Source organism: Coenobita brevimanus, chromosome 19 (assembly GCF_032717465.1).
Source record: "Coenobita brevimanus isolate Jiangsu-jjx chromosome 19, ASM3271746v2, whole genome shotgun sequence".
Classification (NCBI taxonomy): Eukaryota; Metazoa; Arthropoda; class Malacostraca; order Decapoda; family Coenobitidae; genus Coenobita; species Coenobita brevimanus.
The window spans coordinates 18,826,326-18,847,654 of record NC_136972.1 but is presented as its reverse complement, the minus strand read 5'-3'; the positions used below and the strand labels follow the sequence as shown (position 1 = coordinate 18,847,654).

The 21,329-nt window shown below is 40.8% G+C and overlaps 1 protein-coding gene across 1 annotated transcript in view; it reads left to right on the top strand.

The window, feature by feature from the left end:
* Positions 1-21,329, top strand: part of LOC145391705 (nicotinamide phosphoribosyltransferase-like) — a 230,643-nt gene that overhangs the window by 142,178 nt on the left and 67,136 nt on the right. The gene's annotated exons all lie outside the window — the stretch shown is intronic.

Here is a 21,329-nt window from a genome sequence, read left to right as displayed (position 1 = left end):
ACTTGATGTTCCAGCTATTGTTACTTCATGTATAGGAGCTGGTCAAGTCTCGAAATTGCACATACAAGTTCCTTTTTTGATCTGCACTTCTGCATTCATCTGATTAATTAGGAACACATGAATTTCCCCATCATTATTCACCTGACAAAGCGTTTTCCATCGTGAGTCCTTTCACTTTACATGATTCTTCGAAGACAGTAACAATGCCATTCTTCAATTTACTGTTTATGGTGACTTTCATGTATAATTTTGGTGGAATAACTGCATCATTGGTGAGATGTGAGGGAATTACTGTTGGAAGTTTACTGTCACCTCAGTCTCTGGGTAAAGAGGATGGTAGGGATGGGAAGTTAGGTTGAATAGGCTTATTGAGTGTATGTGTATTTTCGTTTGCTCTGAGGTTAGACTGAATCCTTCTGCTACGGTGTTTGATCGTTCCAGCTCCCTTCGATTTTCTACGATTGTTGAATGATATTTCTGGTGAAATTTCCTCTATGAATTCGTTGTCATATTCTCTCCCGTCCATGTGTGGGAGTAATTTGATATTCTCTTTCCTCATGGTTCTCAAACTCATTAGCTCTTATTGTTAAGTTCTCTAAATCAGTGGTGATTGTTTTCGTAGTCTCTGTAAAATTGATGTCTAACTGTATCATGTCCTTTATGGTTGTTTGTTTGCTATCTTAGCATATAAGTCAAAATTAGATTTCTCCACGAAGGTTACTTTATTCTATTACGATCCATGGGGAGTATTTAACTGTATCTACCCTATGAAGACCCATGGAAAGCAATAAGAAAAGAGAAGGATCATGAACACTATGCAACTAGACAAACTACAGGGTAGATTGATAATGATTTGGTTGATTATTCATTTAATTTAACAAACTAAACATACAATAATTACAACCCTAAACCTAACTAAACCTAAGAAAAAAACAATATAAATACCTAAAGCCATTCACCATCAGAAGATTAATGAACTAATGCAAGGAGAAAACTGATACTCATGGTTTACAGCAAAAGAAGGCGTTGAAGATGGGTTCCCTATAACACAGGCTTCCAGGTAAAGGTCAGGAGTGGTTCACTAAGATATTCCCAGGGCAGAGGATGAGTGTGAACTGAACTTGCGCGGGAAACCAGATAATCAGGCAACCTCGCTTCACACAGAAAAAGGGAGGGAAAGTCAGGTGACATGTTGGGAAACTAGTAGTATCAAATCCAGTCAACAGATGGAGCGCTGGTAGCGTGAGGTGGACGAGTGCTTGACTTCAGTCAAAAGATGGGAGTTCACGAGGGATGAGGCGGAGGAGTAATAATTATAGCCGTAACACCTCCCCCACAAAGACCTACGCAGTGGAAGCACGAAGGAGGTAGATTACTCTGTAGCCTCGATGGGATGTCTCGACAGGGTATCCGCGAGAATGTTGTCAACACCCCTTATATGCTGAACTTGAAGATTAAATGGCTGAACAAGCAGGGCCCATCATAGAATCCGTTGATTGGAATTCTTCATAGTCTGGAGAAATACAAGAGGATTGTGGTCCGTAAAGACAGTAGTAGGATGAGGATGGTGGCGAAGATAGCACTCGAACTTCTTGATTGCTAGCACGAGAGCTAGAGCCTCTTTCTCAATTGTGGAGTAGCCCCGTTGATGTCCTTTCAGCTTCGACGAATAGTAGGCAATAGGATGGAGAACACCACTCACTGGGTTGGTTTGCAGCAAAACAGCACCAACCCCAACTCCACTAGCATCGATATGAAGATGGAAAGGTTGCGAGTGGTCAGGAGTTCTGAGGACAGGTCTGCTGGCAAGAAAAGTTTTCAGACGTTGAAAGGCAGTCTCGCAGGCAGAGGTCCACTTGAAGGGGGTTCGAAGTGCGGTGAGATCAGTCAGTGGAGCTGCAACACTGGAGAAGTTCTTACAAAAACGACGATAGAAACCGGCCATCCCCAAAAACCTCATGACTTCCTTTCTGGTGGTTGGAGTTGGGAACGCTAGAACTGCTTCCACATTGGCCTCCTTCGGTAGAACTTGCCCCTGTCCCACAACATGTCCAAGATATGTTACTGTAGAGTCTCCAAAAGTAGATTTAGCTAAGTTGATGGTAAATCCTACTTCTTTTAGTTTGTTGAAGAGGGCATGGAGACGTGTCAGGTGTTCGTCCCACTGGTCAGCCATCACCACAAGGTCATCCAGATAAGCTGAAGTCCCAACCAAATCCTGTGTGATGAAGTTGATGATCCTCTGGAATGTGGCCGGAGCATTAGATAACCCAAATGGCATTACAGTGTACTGATATAACCCAAATGGGGTTATGAAAGCAGATATTAGTTTAGCTCTGTCTGTCATACCTATCTGGTAATAGCCTTTTTGGAGATCTATTGTGCTAATAAATTCGGAGTTTCCTATGCAATCTATTAAGTCCTCTATGAGTGGTAGGGGATAAGAGTCAGAGACAGTGACCTTATTGACTTTACGATAGTCTGTACAGAACCTGTGGCTTCCATCGGGTTTTGGAACTAAAAGGCATGGGGAAGCCCAAGGAGAAAAACTTGGTTCTGCAAGGTGATTAGCAGTTAAGAATTCAACTTCCTTTTTCATTACTTTCATTTTTAAAGGATTAAGACGATATGCTGGCTGTTTAATTGGACTAGTAGCATCGCTAACCAACCGTATGTCATGTTTTAAGAGACCACAAAACCCTGGTAAATCAGCAGTAACTTCAGGATAAGACTTCAATAACAATTCTAGGTCATCCTTTTGTATGTTGGTCAAACTTGATAGGTAATCACAGAGATTCCATGATCATGCTGTTAGGTAGGTTACCGGACGGTTGGGGTAGGTCCAATTCTGGGTTTGTCAAGTCTGAAGTCTCTGGCTCTGGCTCTGGCTCCGTTCCCACAAACAGTACAGGGTTCATCTCATTTCTCTCTGCATAGTGCTCCTCTGGGCATCTAGTAAAATAAGGTTTCATTAAATTCACATGAACAAGTTGAGAGTCTTTACGTCTATCTGGGGTGTGTACTACATAATTCAACTTTGATAGTTTTTTGGCAACTACATATGGGCCAGTGAATTTACTCCTGAGGGGACTACCTGGAATGGGAAGAAAGAGCAAGACCTTGTCTCCTGGGGAGTAACTGTGTGCAACAGACGATGGATGTTGAAGTCTTTCCATTTTACACTGAGCCTTTAATAAGGTATCTTTAGCAATCGTTCTGACTTCTGATAATCTAGATCTTAAATTATCAATATAGTGAGATACAGATGGACTTTCTTGAGTAGTGCTGTTAAACCACTGATCTTTCAGAAGCTTCAAGGGACCCCTTATTTGTCGTCCATATAATACCTCAAATGGAGAATATCCTAAAGACTCCTGAGGACACTCCCTTATAGCAAAAAGAAGAAAGTCTATGCCTTCATCCCATTCCTTGTGGTTTTCCAAGCAATACTTTTTCAACATTGATTTAAAGGTCTGGTGGAACCTTTCTAAACAGCCCTGGGATTGTGGGTGATAAGCCGAGGAAGTGACATGTTTAACCTCTAGTTCCTCCATAACTTTTTTGAAAAGCCTACTGGTAAAATTCGTCCCTTGATCCGATTGGATTTCTTTAGGGATGCCAAATGCAGTGAACAAATGAAGCAGGGATTTCATTATAGTTTTAGAGGTGATATTTCTGAGGGGATAGACTTCAGGGTATCTTGTTGCAGTATCCATGATAGTAAATAAGTACTGGTTACCTTTCTTTGTCCTAGGTAGAGGTCCCACACAATCAATAACTACCTTTTCAAAAGGTGCTGTCACTACAGGAATTGCATGGAGTGGAGCAGACTTAAGCTGTTCATTAGGTTTACCAGCCACTTGACAAACATGACAAGTTTTTATAAAAGTAGAAACATCCTTTCTAAGACCTGACCAATAGTAATGTTGTAGGATTTTTTGTAAGTTTTTAAGACCCCTAGGTGACCAGCTATCCCGTCATGAGCCAGTTTAAGGATGGATTGTCTGACAGATTTGGGAATCACAACTTGGTGGATTTCTGACCAGGTATCAAGATGTTTTAGTTCTGGTGGTCTATAAGCTCTCATCAAAACGCCATCATGGAAGTAAAAACAAGGCAATGTATTTAGGTCTTTACCTTCGACTGCAGCATGTCTCAGGGTAGCAAGTGATGGATCAGCCTTCTGAGCTTTAATTAGGTTTTCTTTTGAGATAGTCTGATCCAGCAGATATTCCTTGGGAGCAGGTGGTGGTAATGGATTGATTTTGTTCTTTTTAGCCTTCTGTGACCTAGTTACAACACAGGAGGGAAATAAGTGGGGAGCAACAGTATCTAGAATCTCAGTTGGGCTCTCAGTTAAAGGGTTTTCAACCACTGAAACCATAGGCACAATGAGTTCTCCTGCCAAATCATTTCCCAATAGCAGATGAGATCCCTTGACTGGCAAAGGGTCTTCTCTGACAGCTACTTTAACATTTCCAGATAAAAGGTCACACTGGAGATAAACTTCAGCTAAGGGATAGGAGGGATTAGATGAAAGGTCAGACAAAATCACCTTCTCCCCAGTGAAGGCACTAGATACACAAGGAATAGCATTTCTGACCAAAATTGATTGAGATGCTCCAGTATCTCTCAAGATAGTAATGGGATATGACTCATCATCTTTATTCAGTGAGACTGTACCCTGAAACATAAAAGGAAGGAAGGAATTCTGATGAGGCTTATTTGAATCATAAGTCACTACTGGCTTTTCAATTTCATGAGGAGATTTTTCTTTGGGGTTAAACATGTTTTTTGAAGTTTTACAATTAGGGTGTTTGCAGGACTGGATAGAATGACCTGGCTTTTTGCAATAACTACAGGATATATTGGAGATATTTTGAGTCCAAGGCATCAAGTGTGAAGAGCTCTGCTTACCACCCACCATACCGGAGCTTACACCAGAGGAGTACTTAACACCTGAGATGGAACCACTCCTGTTATTTAGAGATCCCATCAATAAATCATAGGCGTCAGCCAACTCCGCTGCTTTCATGAGATCCTTCTGTCCTTGCTCCTCCACATGCTTCAGGATGGTGAATGGCAACTTACTCTTCCACTCTTCCAAAACCATGAGATTAACCAGGTCTGAAAATGTTGAGGTGTTAGTTGTTTCAAGCCATTTCTTAAACTGTCTTAATTTATCATTTGCAAACTCCACATAAGTATGAGAAATTGATTTTACATGTTTTCTGAACTTCTGTCGATATCCATCAGGAGAAATTGAATATGCACGAAGAATACTAGTCTTTAAACCATTATAATCATTTTTATCATCAAAACTATTATAAACTCTCTGAGCTTTTCCGATCAGCTTTGGGACCAAGACTGATATCCAGTGTTGTTCAGGCCACTCATTTTTCTTGGCAATGTGCTCAAATGTGTTTAAAAATCCATCCACATCATTCTCATCAAACTGAGGCAATAAAGCAGCTTCCTTGTGTGGTTTAAACGCAGTTAATTTCTCTCTCAATTCAATTTCCTTTTCCCTAAGGTTTGAATTTGCATTTGCTTCAAGCTCTCTTATTTGTAATTCTTTCATTTTTACTCTCTCTTCTTGAGCTAATTGTTCTGTTCTCATTCTCTCTTCTTGAGCTAATTGTTCTATCTTAAGCTGATATTCTAATCTTAATCTTTCCATCTCCACTGGGTCACTGTGTCCTTGTTTAGTATGAGTTGAATAAGGATTATCAACCCTAGTAGGAAAGGAATAACTCATAGGAGTCAAAACATCAATAGCCTCTGTCCCCAGGACTTCCCTTTGAACTAAAGACTCTATAATTGTGTTTTTTAAGACCTCTTTTGTCATACGAGATTCAATTTCTATTTGGAAGTAGGTAGCAATGCTTTTCCACTCATCTTTCTTTAAGTCTTTTAATTGCTCATGGCTAGGATTTTCAACAAATTTTTGAAGGTCAAACATGATTAAAATGTATGAGAAAAATTATGGTAAGTTATATTTTAGACACAGATTACAGGAAGAAAACTCTTTGAAGTCCTGGAAACTTCCAGAGCCTTGACCAAAATATTAACTTACGAAAGTCGTTGTCTATGATTAAGAGCAGAGGATGACGGCTTTTAGCATGATCCGGATTACCCCTGATTATAGGATAAGACAAAACAACTTTGATTCTTGAATAATCTGGGACTTGGAAGAGTGAGTGTATCAAACTAGCCACTTGCCCTATCGCAACTAGCAGATGTAGACCTCACTGGAGCGTGGGATACGGCATTATAAACGATCCGGATATATTCCCCACATTTGATAGAACTTATAACGACCCTGTATTTCGTTAAAAATGAAAGATAAGTTCTATGAAGACCCCTGAACCTATAAACCTATGTGCTGACAAGTTCACACAAATACCAAAATGTTTATTGCATCAAGGATTTTAAATCGAATGGAAACAAGTTTCACACTAATACCAAAATGCTAAATACATCAAGGAAAATTTAAAATCTATGGGAACAAGCAACAGCAACCCCTCAAAACACCATTACTGTAAATGTCTGTCTAGCTGAAATAGGTCCTGTCACGGTCGCCATTTATTACGATCCATGGGGAGTATTTAACTGTATCTACCCTATGAAGACCCATGGAAAGCAATAAGAAAAGAGAAGGATCATGAACACTATGCAACTAGACAAACTACAGGGTAGATTGATAATGATTTGGTTGATTATTCATTTAATTTAACAAACTAAACATACAATAATTACAACCCTAAACCTAACTAAACCTAAGAAAAAAACAATATAAATACCTAAAGCCATTCACCATCAGAAGATTAATGAACTAATGCAAGGAGAAAACTGATACTCATGGTTTACAGCAAAAGAAGGCGTTGAAGATGGGTTCCCTATAACACAGGCTTCCAGGTAAAGGTCAGGAGTGGTTCACTAAGATATTCCCAGGGCAGAGGATGAGTGTGAACTGAACTTGCGCGGGAAACCAGATAATCAGGCAACCTCGCTTCACACAGAAAAAGGGAGGGAAAGTCAGGTGACATGTTGGGAAACTAGTAGTATCAAATCCAGTCAACAGATGGAGCGCTGGTAGCGTGAGGTGGACGAGTGCTTGACTTCAGTCAAAAGATGGGAGTTCACGAGGGATGAGGCGGAGGAGTAATAATTATAGCCGTAACAATTCTTATTTCTAAAAATCCTCTGTAATTCCTTTTGTGATGTTAAATTCACTGGTGAGCCTGAATCCAAGAATAATGAAATCTTTCGATCTTCACAGGAAGCGGACACCAAAATACACTAATTTTCGTATATGCTTCCTAAATGTACTCTAGGATTGTTTCTTTATGTACCGTCTTTTTCTGTAGTGGCATGCCCTTCCTCCGACTTAATCTTTTGCAGTGTGATGTCCAATGTCCTTTGGTTTGATGCCTTCTGTAATATGGCTGTACCCCTTTCTCTTTAGCTCTGTCCTTCTTATGTTTGATATAACACTCAGCTTTCATGTGACCGGGATTAGCACAGTAATAACATAGAGTAGGTCTATCTCCCGAATGCGATCCACGAGATGACTTTCTATATTTTGTTTTTTCTGTGGCACGGTTTTTGCTCGGACTACGTGCAAATTTTTGAGGCTGTCTGTGGCCTACTGTTTGCGAATGTTGCCTTGATGTCAGATGTTTTATTTGTCTGTTGTCAGGTCACGATCTTTTTTGTTCTGTACTTGTGCTAAATGTATTCATGGCTGTCACTGTGTCTTTAATTTTCATCCTTGTTGTACTGGATTATGATAATTCACTCACTCCTGCTTTGCTGCAGTTCATCTCTTCCCCGTTCATAAAATTTAACAAACACATTCCTGGAATATGAGCAACTGTTTTTGCTATCTTGAGTACACCATCAGGTAATTTACACAATGCAGCTACATAACCAAGGATGTCAACAACATGCATTAGTAACATCTTCCCATCAGCTGTTACCCAATTTGAGTTTTCTATACTGGCTAACAGTGCTCTCATGACTGTGGACATGTCTGCCGTTATTTCACCTAAGGCAGAGTTATGTTGGCTCACTGATCCACGATCTTATGTCATTCTGGAGTTATACCAAGCAAAAAATGTATACCTCAAGAAAATTTCTTCAGGAATTCTGTTTTAAACACTTCATAAATTCTGAGCTCGCAAAAGCTTATCAGATTAAAGCAAATCGCCAGCTGGGCACCTTTCTTGGTTAATTCTTGATTAAAAAAAAAAAAAAAAAAAAAAAAAAATTTCATTCTCATTTGTTATATACCTTTCAACAAAAAGTTGTCACATTCATTTAGAAGTGACATCACATCAATTTAATTTTTGTCCATGCCTGAAAATTTTGTGAGATTTTTATCTTCATGATACACAAATACTTGATGTGGGGAAGCTGAGGCTGTGGTGTTAGGTCCGCTGGCCATTTTGCTTGTTTGTTCAGTCAAATCCACTTGAAGTGCCTTGTTGTTATGAGAAGGAACTGCTGCATATGTATTTCTGGACCTATGTATCCTATTGAATAAGTTGTCAAAAGTGTGTAGGATTGATCCATAATCTTCGCCCTCTACGTCAGAGAAAACTTTCCAAGAAACGTCATTATCCTCAACTCCTCTCACAGGTGATGTAATTGTTTCCTGATCTCGTGTTCCTGGAGAACTATGTATGTTAGTTACGTTTTCTTGTCGTTCTACAAACTGTGAATTGTCACTGGGTAATTCACATGCTGTCTCTTCTGGCACTAAAGTTGGTGTTTTTTTAACATCCCATAATAACACTAATCACTAATTAAGAGGCACATATTGCTAAGAAATGTTGCCTAGTTGTACTCATTAAACACTTATTTTATGTATATGCTAACTATATAGATAACAACAACGGTTAGGAATAAATGAATGCTCTCTCTCTCTCTCTCTCTCTCTCTCTCTCTCTCTCTCTCTCTCTCTCTCTCTCTCAGAACAGAAGAAGGAAAAACAAATGAATGTAAAAAATAATCCATACACCAGATTACTGGCGTGCTCCGTTTATAAAATATCTGTAACAGCTGAACTTGAACAGCTTTAGTTGAAGTTTGGGGGGAAACAACTCCAGGGAGAAGAGTTCCAGAGAGATGCAGTTCGGGGAATAAAAGACATCTGATAGGCAAAAGTTCAATACGACTGTGTGACATTCCAGTCATGAGTGCAACCAGATGCACGTGTTGCACAAGGAAAGGCATGGAGAGGTGGCACAATGGACGCAACTTTATCTAGGCATTGGTCATAAAAATATCTGTAAAATAATACAAGGGGGCTACATTCCTTCTTATATGTAGAGGAGGTAGTTTATTTACAACAGCAGGGTTATTAATAATTCCAGCAGCTTTGTTCTGAATTTTGTCTAGTTGTTTTAGTGCAACCTCTCCACATCAATTCCACAAGGGTGAGCAATATTCAAGCTGACAGCGCACATGGGTCTTATAGAGTATAGCTAACAGCTCATCAGTGAAGAATATATATATATATATATATATATATATATATATATATATATATATATATATATATATATATTTTGCCAGACGCCTCAATCCCGTTTGGGATGGCCACAAACAAATCGCCTCCAAGTCGCCCTGTCCCCCACCATTTCACTGCCCTGCTCCCATCTCACACCCCCCTCTCTCATATACCTCTCCACCCCATCCCTCCATCTCATCCTCGGCCTCCCCCTCCCTCTTCCCCCCTCCACCTCACTCGCATACACTCTCTTCGTCAGTCTTTCACCCTCCATCCTCTCCACATGGCCAAACCACCTCAGTGCGTTCCTCATAACGCTTCTTATCACATCCACATCCACACCACAACGCTTCTTTATATCCTCATTCGTCAGCCTGTCTCTCCATGTGACTCCACAGGCTCCTTTTAAATAACTCATTTCCACCGCTCTAACTCTTGACTTGTGTCCTTCCAACAACGTCCAAGCTTCACTTCCGTATGTTAGAGTTGGTAGCACAATACTGTCATGTAGTAACTTTTTCACTTCCATGCTCACTTCCCTGTTTCTTTCACTGCTTTCAAAGAGCCAGCAACCTTTCTTCCCTTGTGTACCCTTTCAAGCACTTCACCCTTCAAACCTCCATCCTTACTCATCACACTACCCAAGTACTTAAACTTACTCACATTTTCCAATTCCTCACCATCCAACCTCGTTGTACATTCAGTGACTTCACCTCTTTCAAAGACCATCACTTTACTCTTCCCTACATTCACCTTTAGATTCCGTTTCTTACACACTCCCAAACTCATCCACCAAGCCTTGCAGCTCCCCTTCGTCTTCACTCAACAACACAGTATCATCTGCAAACAACAGTACAGGGAGTTTCCAAACACTATCCTCTCTCACCAGGGCCACTCCAACATCCACTACCCTACCTTGTATCTCTTTTATTACCCCATCCATGTGCAGATTGAACAGCCATGGAGACATGACACATCCCTGTTTCAACCCAACTTTCAAAGAGAAAAATTCACTTAGTTCACCATCCACACGCACTGCAGCCTTCGCACCATCGTACATACTCTTCACAGCATTCAACAACTTCCCATCTACTCCATATATTCTTAATACTTTCCACAATCCTTGTCTATCCACCCTGTCATACGCTTTCTCCAAATCCATGAAAGCCGCATACAACTTCTTTCCATTCTCTAGAAACTTTTCCACTAAAGATCTAAGAATGAATATCTGATCTACACAACCCAGGAAACCATTTACTACACTAGGTGGTAACCATTTAACCGGGGTTTCTGGCAGAGTTAAGTGTCCCCCAGATTCCCCTATCCAAAATCACTTAATCATGGCAGTCGTTTCAGAGAGCCTTGGAGGTCCCAATACCTGCCCAGGGCCCCAACCTAATGGGCAGATTCGTATGACCATGTGGAATGTGAGAGGTGTGAATTAGGAGAGCGAGAGGGTGGAAGTGGTGAATGTGTTCAAGAGTGCAAGATATGCCGTGATGGCATTGTGTGAAACAAAGATGAAAGGGTGTGAAGTGCAGGAGTGGGAGGGTGTGAAACGTGTAAGGCTGGGAACGAATGGGCGAGGAAGATGCAAGGAAGGAGTTGCTTTGTTGATGAATGAGGCGTTGCAGAGTGACATGAGAGACTACAAATGTGTCAGCTCGAGGTGTATGTATATGTCAAGTTCAAGTTTGAGAAGGTGAAAGTGGCAGTCATCGTAGCATATGCACCGTGTGAGGACAGGAATGAGAGAGAGAAAGACAGATTTTGGGATGAGTTGGCTGAAGTAGTGGGAGAAATGCCCAGGAGCTATAAACTGATTGGAATGGGGGATGTGAATGGAAGAGTAGGCATTGGTCCTGAGGATGACATAATGGGTTTTAATGGAGTACCAGGAGAAAATGATAATGGGAAGCAACTAAAGGATATGTGTCAGGAGAGGAGGTTGTGCATTTGTAACTCGTACTTCAAACACAAAGATGTACGTAAATGTACGTAGTATAGAGAGAACAGGGACCGTGTTGAAAGAAGCCTGATTGATTACATGCTCATAGAGAGGTCGATGATGGGAATGGATGCTGATACGACGGCCGTGAAAGGATGATGTGGAGGTCTGTCAGATCATATTATTGTGGTATGCAAGATTAAGCGGAGAGGAGTGAGGTGGATCAGGAGAGAGAGGAGCAGTCAGGGAAAAGACTGAAAGTTGAGAAGTTGAGGATCAAAGAAATGGCAGATGATTACAGGACCAAAGCAGAGGAGGAGTTAGAATCAGTGAACTGGAATGAAATGGATCTGGACAGCCTGTGGAATGCATTATAGGGATTGGTTAGTTAGAAATGCTAAAGTGGTGTGTGGTGTGGCAAGAGTAACAACAAAGAGGAAAGGTACGGCATGGAGGGATGATGAAATAAAGAGAGTGGTGGAGGAAATGAGGAAGAAATGGCTAAAGTGGTTACAGGATAGGGGTTTAGTTGAATTAAGAGCTGAGTATATTGAGAGCAAGAAGCATATAAAGAGACTAGTGAAGAGGAAAAAGAGGGAGGGAAATGAGGATCTAGGAAGAAAAATGAATGCAAACTACTCTGAAAATAGGAAGTTATTCTGGAAAGAGGTGCGGAAATGTCGAAGTGAAAGCGGAAAGAAATGTGATGGTGTGAAGGATGCTGGTGGTAGATTATTAACCCATGGAGGTGAAGTAAGGACCAGGTGGAAAGAATACTTTGAAAGCCTGATGAATGGGAATAGAGAGCAGAGCGGCTGTGAACATGATTGGTTTTGGGGGTGTGCAGAGAGGGAATGCAGTGCCAGGAAACGTGCAACTCACACAGGTGACAAGTGCTGTGGGGCGGCTGAAAAATGGGAAAGCAGCTGGGGTTCATGAGATGCATGCAGAGATGCTTAAGTGTAATGGATAGAGTGGAATGAATTGCTTGTTGGAGATATGTAAGAAGGCATGGTTGAGTGAAACTGTGGCTGTGATTATGCCCCTGTACAAAAATAAAGGTGAGCAAAGTGAGTGCAAGAATTATCGTGGCATAAATTTATTGAGTGGGGTATGGAAGGTATATGGAAGAATTATTATAGAGAAAGTATGAGAGATATCAGAAGTCCTAGTGAGTGATGAACAGGGTGGCTTTAGGAGTGGCAGAGGATGTTTGGATCAAAAGGCTTGTGAGAAGGACCATAAGGTGTTTACTGTATGGCATTCGTCGATCTGGAAAGAGCATATGACAAAGTAGACAGAGAGGAAGTGTGGAAAGTTTTGCGGATGTATGGTGTAGATGGTAAGCTGCTAGGTGCTGTCAAGAGTTTTTATGACGGTAGCGAGGCACGTGTAAGGGTTAATGGGCATCTAAGTGAATGGTTCACAATTGGCGTGGGTGTGCGACAAGGTTGTGTGATGTCCCCATGGTTGTTCAATATATATATGGATGGGGTGATGAGAGAAGTAAAAACACGAGTAGGCCAAATGGAGAGAGGGATGACGTTGGTAATGAATGGTAATGGATGGATTATCTCAATATTGTTGTGTGCTTGTGATACAGTACTGCTTGCAAGTACTGGACAAAAACTTGGTAGGCTAGTGCAGAGTTTTGCTGATGCCTGTAAGCGTCGTGCCTGAGGGTAAATGTAGAAAAGAGTAAAGTGATGGTCACTGAGAGAGAAGATGACTCCCAGTGTGATGTTACAGTGAATGGAGAGAGACTGGAATTGGTGAGGGAGTTCAAATACCTGAGTACAGTGATAGAAAAGAGAGGAAAATGTGCAAAAGAAGTTGAAAGTAGAGTGACACAAGGAAGAAAAGTAGCTGGTGCAATGAAGGCCTTGATAAGAAACAGAGGCTTGAGTGTTGCAGCTGCACGAGGCTTACATGAGGAAGTGTTAGTGCCAACTTTAACATATGGATGTGAAACGATGGTATGGCATGAAAATGAGAAGTCAGGAGTAAGAGCAGTGGAGATGGGACTGCTGAAGAATGTATATGGGGTACAGAGGGTGGACAGGATACGAAATAATGTGATTCATGAGAAGTGTGGAATGAGGAAGTTGATGGACACCAGAATTGAAGTGCGTGTACTGAGATGGTATGGTCATGTGGTGGGAATGGATAACAATAGAGTGGTGAAAAAGGTATAGCTGAGCGGATTTGAAGGAGAGAGGAGGCAAGGTAGGCCAAGGAAAAGGTGGAGAGATATGGTGGATGAGTGTGTGAGGAAGAGAGGTTTGGAAGTCGGTGAGGCTAGGGAACTGACGAGAGATCGAGCTGGTTGGATGAATGTTGCGAGGAGAAGTGCATGATCAGGGATTTTGGCACGCCTTGTGAGCATGGCAACGTCTGGATTGACTCAGTCGGATAAGTTTATGTGAAGCTGCTGAGCTTCATATATATATATATATATATATATATATATATATATATATATATATGGAGAGACAGGCTGACGAATGCGGATATAAAAGAGCGTTGTGGTGTTGATGTGGATGTGATAGGAAGCGTTATGAGGAACACACTGAGGTGGTTTGGCCATGTGGAGAGGATGGAGGGTGAAAGACTGACGAAGAGAGTGTATGTGAGTGAGGTGGAGGGGGGAAGAGGGAGGGGGAGGCCGAGGATGAGATGGAGGGATGGGGTGGAGAGGTCTATGAGAGAGGGGGGTGTGAGTTGGGAGCAGGGCAGTGAAATGGCGGGGGACAGGGCCACTTGGAGGCGATTTGTTTATGGCCACCCCAAACAGGATTGAGGCGTCTGGCAATAGATAGATAGATATATATATACAGGGCCGGACTCAGAGGTGGGCCCACGGGGTCTGGGTCCCGGGCCTCCCACAAGAAGGGGCCCCCCATCAAACGTTGGGCAGCTTGACATTTGGTATTTTTCATTACCATATCAGGGCCGACTTGATAATGAAAAATCCGTCTGATAATGAATAAACATGATCTGGTATTGTTTGACAACAGATTTTTTTCTTTTTTCCTTTGTGCCTGTGTCCACGTTGGGTCTGGTTAGTACTTGGATGGGCGACCGCCGAGGAACACCAGATGCTGTTGGCATCCCTACGTGTCAAGTGGGGTTGGTGGAGGATTAGTGCCCCTCCCTGTAAAACAACTCTAAGCCATTGGCCACCCCGTCTGGGATACATGGCGTCTGGCAATGAATGAATGAATGAACTGTGTCCCTATAACTATTTTTTATTTCTTTAAAATTCGTTCTTTGTGTCTGCTTAGGCAATTTTGCCGGATATGAATCGAATGAAAAAAAAAAAAAAGCTTGGCCATCAGCTGATCGGAAAAACAAAACATTCTAAATTGGTGGAGGCTGCACTCCACTCCTACTTGCTGGTCAAAACATTTAACCCCTGAAAGAATATACCTGTATTTATATATAACACGTACTGGTTATTGTTAACAGTCATAATAATAATAATAATAATAATAATAATAATAATAATGTCAAAATAAGTTCTGACATTTTATTATTATTATTATTATTATTATTGAGTAATGTAATGCTCAGTGGACCAGGAAAGCAATGAGTCCTTTTAAAAATATCAGATATGGTGTGTAGCCAAAACAGATCAGCTGATAGTGTGGTCACATGTTTCATTTTGTATCTTGCTGTGTTTACTGACAGCCACACCACTTTATGTTGGTGTGCACTGAACTATTTAATTCATTACAGGAGCCTATATTTCATCAGGGGAGCTGACACAAGTGTGTGTTTACAATATGGTAAAGTCATTATAAAGATAATATCAGTCAAAATACCTTGGCAGCAACATTGACTATTCGAACTAATTTTGACCAAAATTCAAGCTGCCGAACGGCTAGTTTGTGGGGTTTTAACACTTGTTATGGGGACTGTTACAGTTTCGATCCTATCGCAAGTCCTGAAATCGCTAGCTGAAGAAACACTAGTTGAGGGTCCCCACTTTATCATGGGTCGTCGGGAGCAAGTCGTATCGAGCGAGCGAGCATGTCGTTGCGACAGTGCGAGGATTAAAAATGTATCTTCATTTAGCATCATGCTAATTTGATGCAAGCGATGGGGCCCCCACCAAAACGGGTCCCAGGTCCCCCACATCCCAAATCCGGCACTGTATATATATATATATATATATATATATATATATATATATATATATATGGAGCCCCTGTGGTACAGTGGTACACGGGTGAGCCAGGGTTCGCGCCCCGCCAGGGTAATAAATTTTGGGAGTGTTCACCTGGCCACGTACTGCATTGGCGGACACCAGAAGTGCTATGGTTGAACCAGTGTCGTTTACTATAAAAGTATGCTTGCACCCAGTCGGCTTGCGCAGGCCGATTACACTTGGTTCACAGACTACACACACATCCAAAGCCACTCCAACACTACAATTACATTAACAAGCGCTTCTCACCCTACATACAATCTCTACTAGACAGCCTAAGCCACTTGGTAGAGATACATTGGCTGTATCGTCCCGACTTCGGTCGGGATAGGCCGGTCCTGCAGTGGATACTCAAACGGCTGATGATGATACACACACACACACACACACACACACATATATATATATATATATATATATATATATATATATATATATATATATATATATATATATATATATATATATATATATATATATATATTTACGTGTCCGACTCTGGGCAAAGGCTTAGGGCCTATTTCTTGGGGGCAGTGGCCTATCCCAAGGCCCAGTAGTCCTCCTACACCTCCACATGTCACCACTTCGGCGCTAACACCCACCGTCCATATTGAATACATGCTAGGGCTGTCTCATACAGGACTGGTGTACTGGCATTAGCGGGGATACTTTTACGACATGTCGGCGGATCATCTGGTAGATTAGGAAAGTCTGCTTTTATGAAATTCAAATCCTTAAACTGTTCCATGCCCCAGCCGGGATTCGAACCTGGGTCCATTAGGACTGCAAGCCGCCTCTCTACCGATATACAGTATATATAATGGTTACTGTTGATAACATACATCACATTAGTGATGACTTAATATAAATAATTAAAGAAGGTATATGTACGTAGGTTTGTATATAAAAGAAGTGGTATTGTTAAACTGCTAGAAAGAGTAAAATGTGTTAAAAAGCAAAGAGTACAACAGATTGTGGAGGGTGGTAGGGCTCAGTCGTATGTGCAAACTCAGGTCGTAACGTCAACTCACTGCCTGTTTGTTTTATTTTTCTCCTAACATTGTTATCCTTAATAACCCTATCTCAGTTGTTACTTGGTTTGATTGTGGTAGGTCTCCATATTATAATTGCAAATCATACTAGATAGATAGATAAATAGATAGATAGAGAGACAGATAGAAGCAGGAAGTCAAATGATGAGAAGGTGTTGTGTTTATGAAGCGAGAGCAGCGCTAAACGCTTACACGGAGGAAAGCTGACGACAGCGGCCAGTAAGGAGATGATTCAGTTAGCTGTCAGCAGTCCTCTCGTGAGAAAGATCTAGTCCACCCACGAGGAACACATGTGACACACCCCTGCTATACCAGAATTTAGGAAAGAGAGCTCAGACCTAGATTAGCCACCGAACAGGCTAGACAGAAGGAGACAAGCGACCCTATAGAGAGGTCGAGACGGAGATTAGCTTGAGAACAGAGAGAGAGAGAGAGATAGCGAGACAGGGAGGTAGCTACCCAGGACTTATACTATTATACCTGTTTAATATTTCCAAGACAAATAAAGATAGTCCCATACTATTCTTTACCTCTCCCGTCACTACATGACATCTGGTGGGGAAACTACTACAAGATATAAAAGCCGCTCGACCACAAGTCTAAAATATACGCCTCTACAAGCAAATACAAAGTCGCTGCTTTATGATACAAAGTCTTTATGACATTTGGTAGCAGCGAACGTATACGAACCTCGTCTACGAATCAACATTAAATGCCTACAAAATATCAAGATTGACAACAACCAACAATATCAGCTCCTGCCCCCTCCGTCTCCCAGATCATTACGCTGATGCAGAGGTCAAGAGATCACTCGACGCCTTGCAAGTAGCTTAACGCCAAACCAGCAAATCTGCGGACATCGTCTCCGAATTAAAAGCAAATTTCTACAAAAGCAACCGAGACTACAAGGTTAGCTTCAGTTCTACAAAGTCTACAGCCATCTACAATCAACTACAGCCATCTACAATCAACTACAATTAACAACTCTACGAATAAATCACTAGAGAAAAGGACAGAGAAAACTTCCACATAGAATAAAGGGAACAAACAAACGAAGAGTGAGACACGATTTACAACTCATCTTACTCACTCGTCTTCACTCAAGTTACTCATCGCTACTCATTCACTCACCACAGCTACCAGTGTGGGAAGCCGACGTCACCATGTGCTGAGACGACAACACGCCAATCAACCCGCAAAGGACAACGCTATCACCACGTGCAACACCACTCACACCATTTCTCACCACGGTAAAAAATTAGTGAGTTACATCGTTACTTCATTCATACAATACACAGTGATAGACAATAAGCTTCTGCACAAACATATAAAACGTGCTGTATAGTTACAGTTTAAATACACATACTTACTTCAGTTATCTCCGTAACTCAAACACTAAATAATCACCAACAATAAATATTCTACACTGTATATATTCATTCATTTATTATAACATTTATTTACTACCAACGAGTGTTACCATTCATACCTACATAAAATACGTGTTTCATACATACAACTATACATTATTATATCTACAAGCGATAAAGAAAATATACCATCACAGTTACTCAGTGAGCAATTAAAAGAACTGTATTAAACATTTATTAATTAAAGCTACCTAGTGGAAACAGATAAATTAACTTACGAAAAAAAAAAAAAAAAAAATGGCCAACACAAATGCCGTTAGCAAGAGTGAACATCTTCAACACAATCGTGAAGACAATGATTTCCACACAGTGCTGACACACATATTACTCACGATAGGTACAGGTGAACAAGTCAGTGTGTATAGTTAATACTGTATATATGTATATATTTTTTTTTATATAAAATAACAAAATATGGGACTATATAATATCATTTCATAGTATCTGTGCAATATAAACTAAACTTTGAAAAAAGTATCCCAAGGAAATTAGCCAGTACTTATGTAACCATGAACAACATGGAAAAAAGCGTACACAAGCAAAGAGAAACAAACTATAGAAAAAAAATAAAAAAAAAAAAAAAAGAAAAGTAAGAAAGAAAAAAGAGAAATAGAGTAAGATCACATAACAAACAAATGAAAATAAGTGTAAGTGTTACTACATAAGTCAAAATACCACGTAAACTACAAACAAAAAAGCAAATTGTTGTCTCCACATACAAGTGGCACGACACATCATCACTATCATCGACCGCAGCATATGTTAGGACTGCAGTTATTACAATTATGTTACTCCATATTATAATTATGTAACGACAAACGATTGCATTATGTTACACTTTGCCAATTATGTAACAGTTGCATTAACAAGATGTAACTTTTATGTAACTATAATTATAAGGCCAACACAATTATGCATTAACACAATATTTGGTAACAATTCATAAAATGTTACAATTATGTAGTACCACAATGTTAGTACAATATTATAAGTCATACAATTATAGCACAATTCTATATTACCAGTATCATCATACAAGTTAGGTGAAATATTAGACATTACTAAAGTGATAACTCAAATATGTAATGTAATAACCTAGCAGTATTACCATTGCACAATTATATGCGTAATATTACTGAATAATCACTATTTACTATGAATAATATATGTATACAATATTCATACAATTATGTTACTTTACAATATTATGTATTTCACTTAATTAGCTTATAAGTTCATTATAATGTATATATAATATGTATTAATATGTTATGACTATTAAATGTCGATGGTACGCCATTTTGCGCGGCAGAGCAATGTGGTAGGTCTCCATATTATAATTGCAAATCATACTAGATAGATAGATAAATAGATAGATAGAGAGACAGATAGAAGCAGGAAGTCAAATGATGAGAAGGTGTTGTGTTTGCGAGAAGCGAGCAGCGCTAAACGCTTACACGGAGGAAAGCTGACGACAGCGGCCAGTAAGGAGATGATTCAGTTAGCTGTCAGCAGTCCTCTCGTGAGAAAGATCTAGTCCACCCACGAGGAACACATGTGACACACCCCTGCTATACCAGAATTTAGGAAAGAGAGCTCAGACCTAGATTAGCCACCGAACAGGCTAGACAGAAGGAGACAAGCGACCCTATAGAGAGGTCGAGACGGAGATTAGCTTGAGAACAGAGAGAGAGAGAGAGATAGCGAGACAGGGAGGTAGCTACCCAGGACTTATACTATTATACCTGTTTAATATTTCCAAGACAAATAAAGATAGTCCCATACTATTCTTTACCTCTCCCGTCACTACATGACATCTGGTGGGGAAACTACTACAAGATATAAAAGCCGCTCGACCACAAGTCTAACATATACTTCTCTACAATTAACTACAAATATTTCTGGTTGTAATTATAAAGCACGTGTTATATGTTTGTGCAAAGTATTTTGTCTCTCATTTTTGTATTAGGAACACATCACTACAGGATAGTGGTGATATGCATTTGTGAAGTTATAAGCAAAAAAGGATTATATGTTTAAGCTCCCTGGGAGAAATACAGTAGAGTAAAAGTATATTCACTCACTGGAGAGAAGGTTCAGGATGATATGCAGGGTGTGCAGGTGGGTGATGGTTGTCATCCTGATGTCACCATGCACCGTCACCCTCGAAAACTCAGCGTGGTGGTGATGGAATAGCGATGAGTAATGGTGAGTACCGGTGAGTTAGGTGAGTAGTGGTGAGTCAGGGCTGGTGAATGCAGGCTTAGGTGTTGATGCATTGTCTCTCCCCAGTCACCACTATATCAGCGCCTCCTCACTCTTTTGCTGTGTTACATGCTCGCGCCACTTCCTCCTCTTGTGATTAACTTGTAGGCTTGTGATTACTTGTCCAGCATTTAATTGTAGTTTCATGCTGTATGGTGAGAACTTGTAGCTGATCTTGGTTACCGTCTCACCTGCTTGTAGTTTACTTGTAGAATCGTAATTTCTTAATTTGATTGTAGCGTTGATTCAGGTTGTTTGTTGATTGTTGATAGAGACGTTAATCGACTTTGTTTAACGCTGTTGTTTATCGTTGTAGCGGTTAAGGGTAGCCGGCTGGTGCATATAAAGTCATAAGACATCATATGGCGGGAACTTCATATGGCGGGAACTTGTCTCAGTTCTTGTTATCTGCCTTGTAGCCTCAACTGTAGAATTGTAGTCGTGGTTCGTAGGATTGTTGCCACCAAAAGTCTCACAGACGTAGCCGAGGTGTTTCCAAAAATGTTAGATTGTAGGGTTATAAGAGGAGAGAATTCTCAAGTCGGTCTTGTCGTGGATGGCAGGAGAAAGATAAAAATGAGTCTGAGGTTTGATTGCAGTTTTAATCCCATGGGAATTATCTTGACACGAGCAGTACTAAGGTGAGAGCGGTTTTTATGCTAGCTATCGCCGTGCCCTCTACTCCTACCTTTTCCCGTGTGCCTCTCCTGTTTCCTATCGCATCCCAACCCCTTCTACCCTGTCTCTCCAATTTTCCCTGTATATGACTGGTTGGGTCATGTGTGTGGGCCCGTGTGGTGATTTCCATTAGGTGTGAGGTGTGGCTGTGCATGACGTCGATGTGCCGTGTGCGACATTCCCTAGCTAGAATCTCCACTGCTGTTGCCTCCAGCTCTCTCGAATTTAG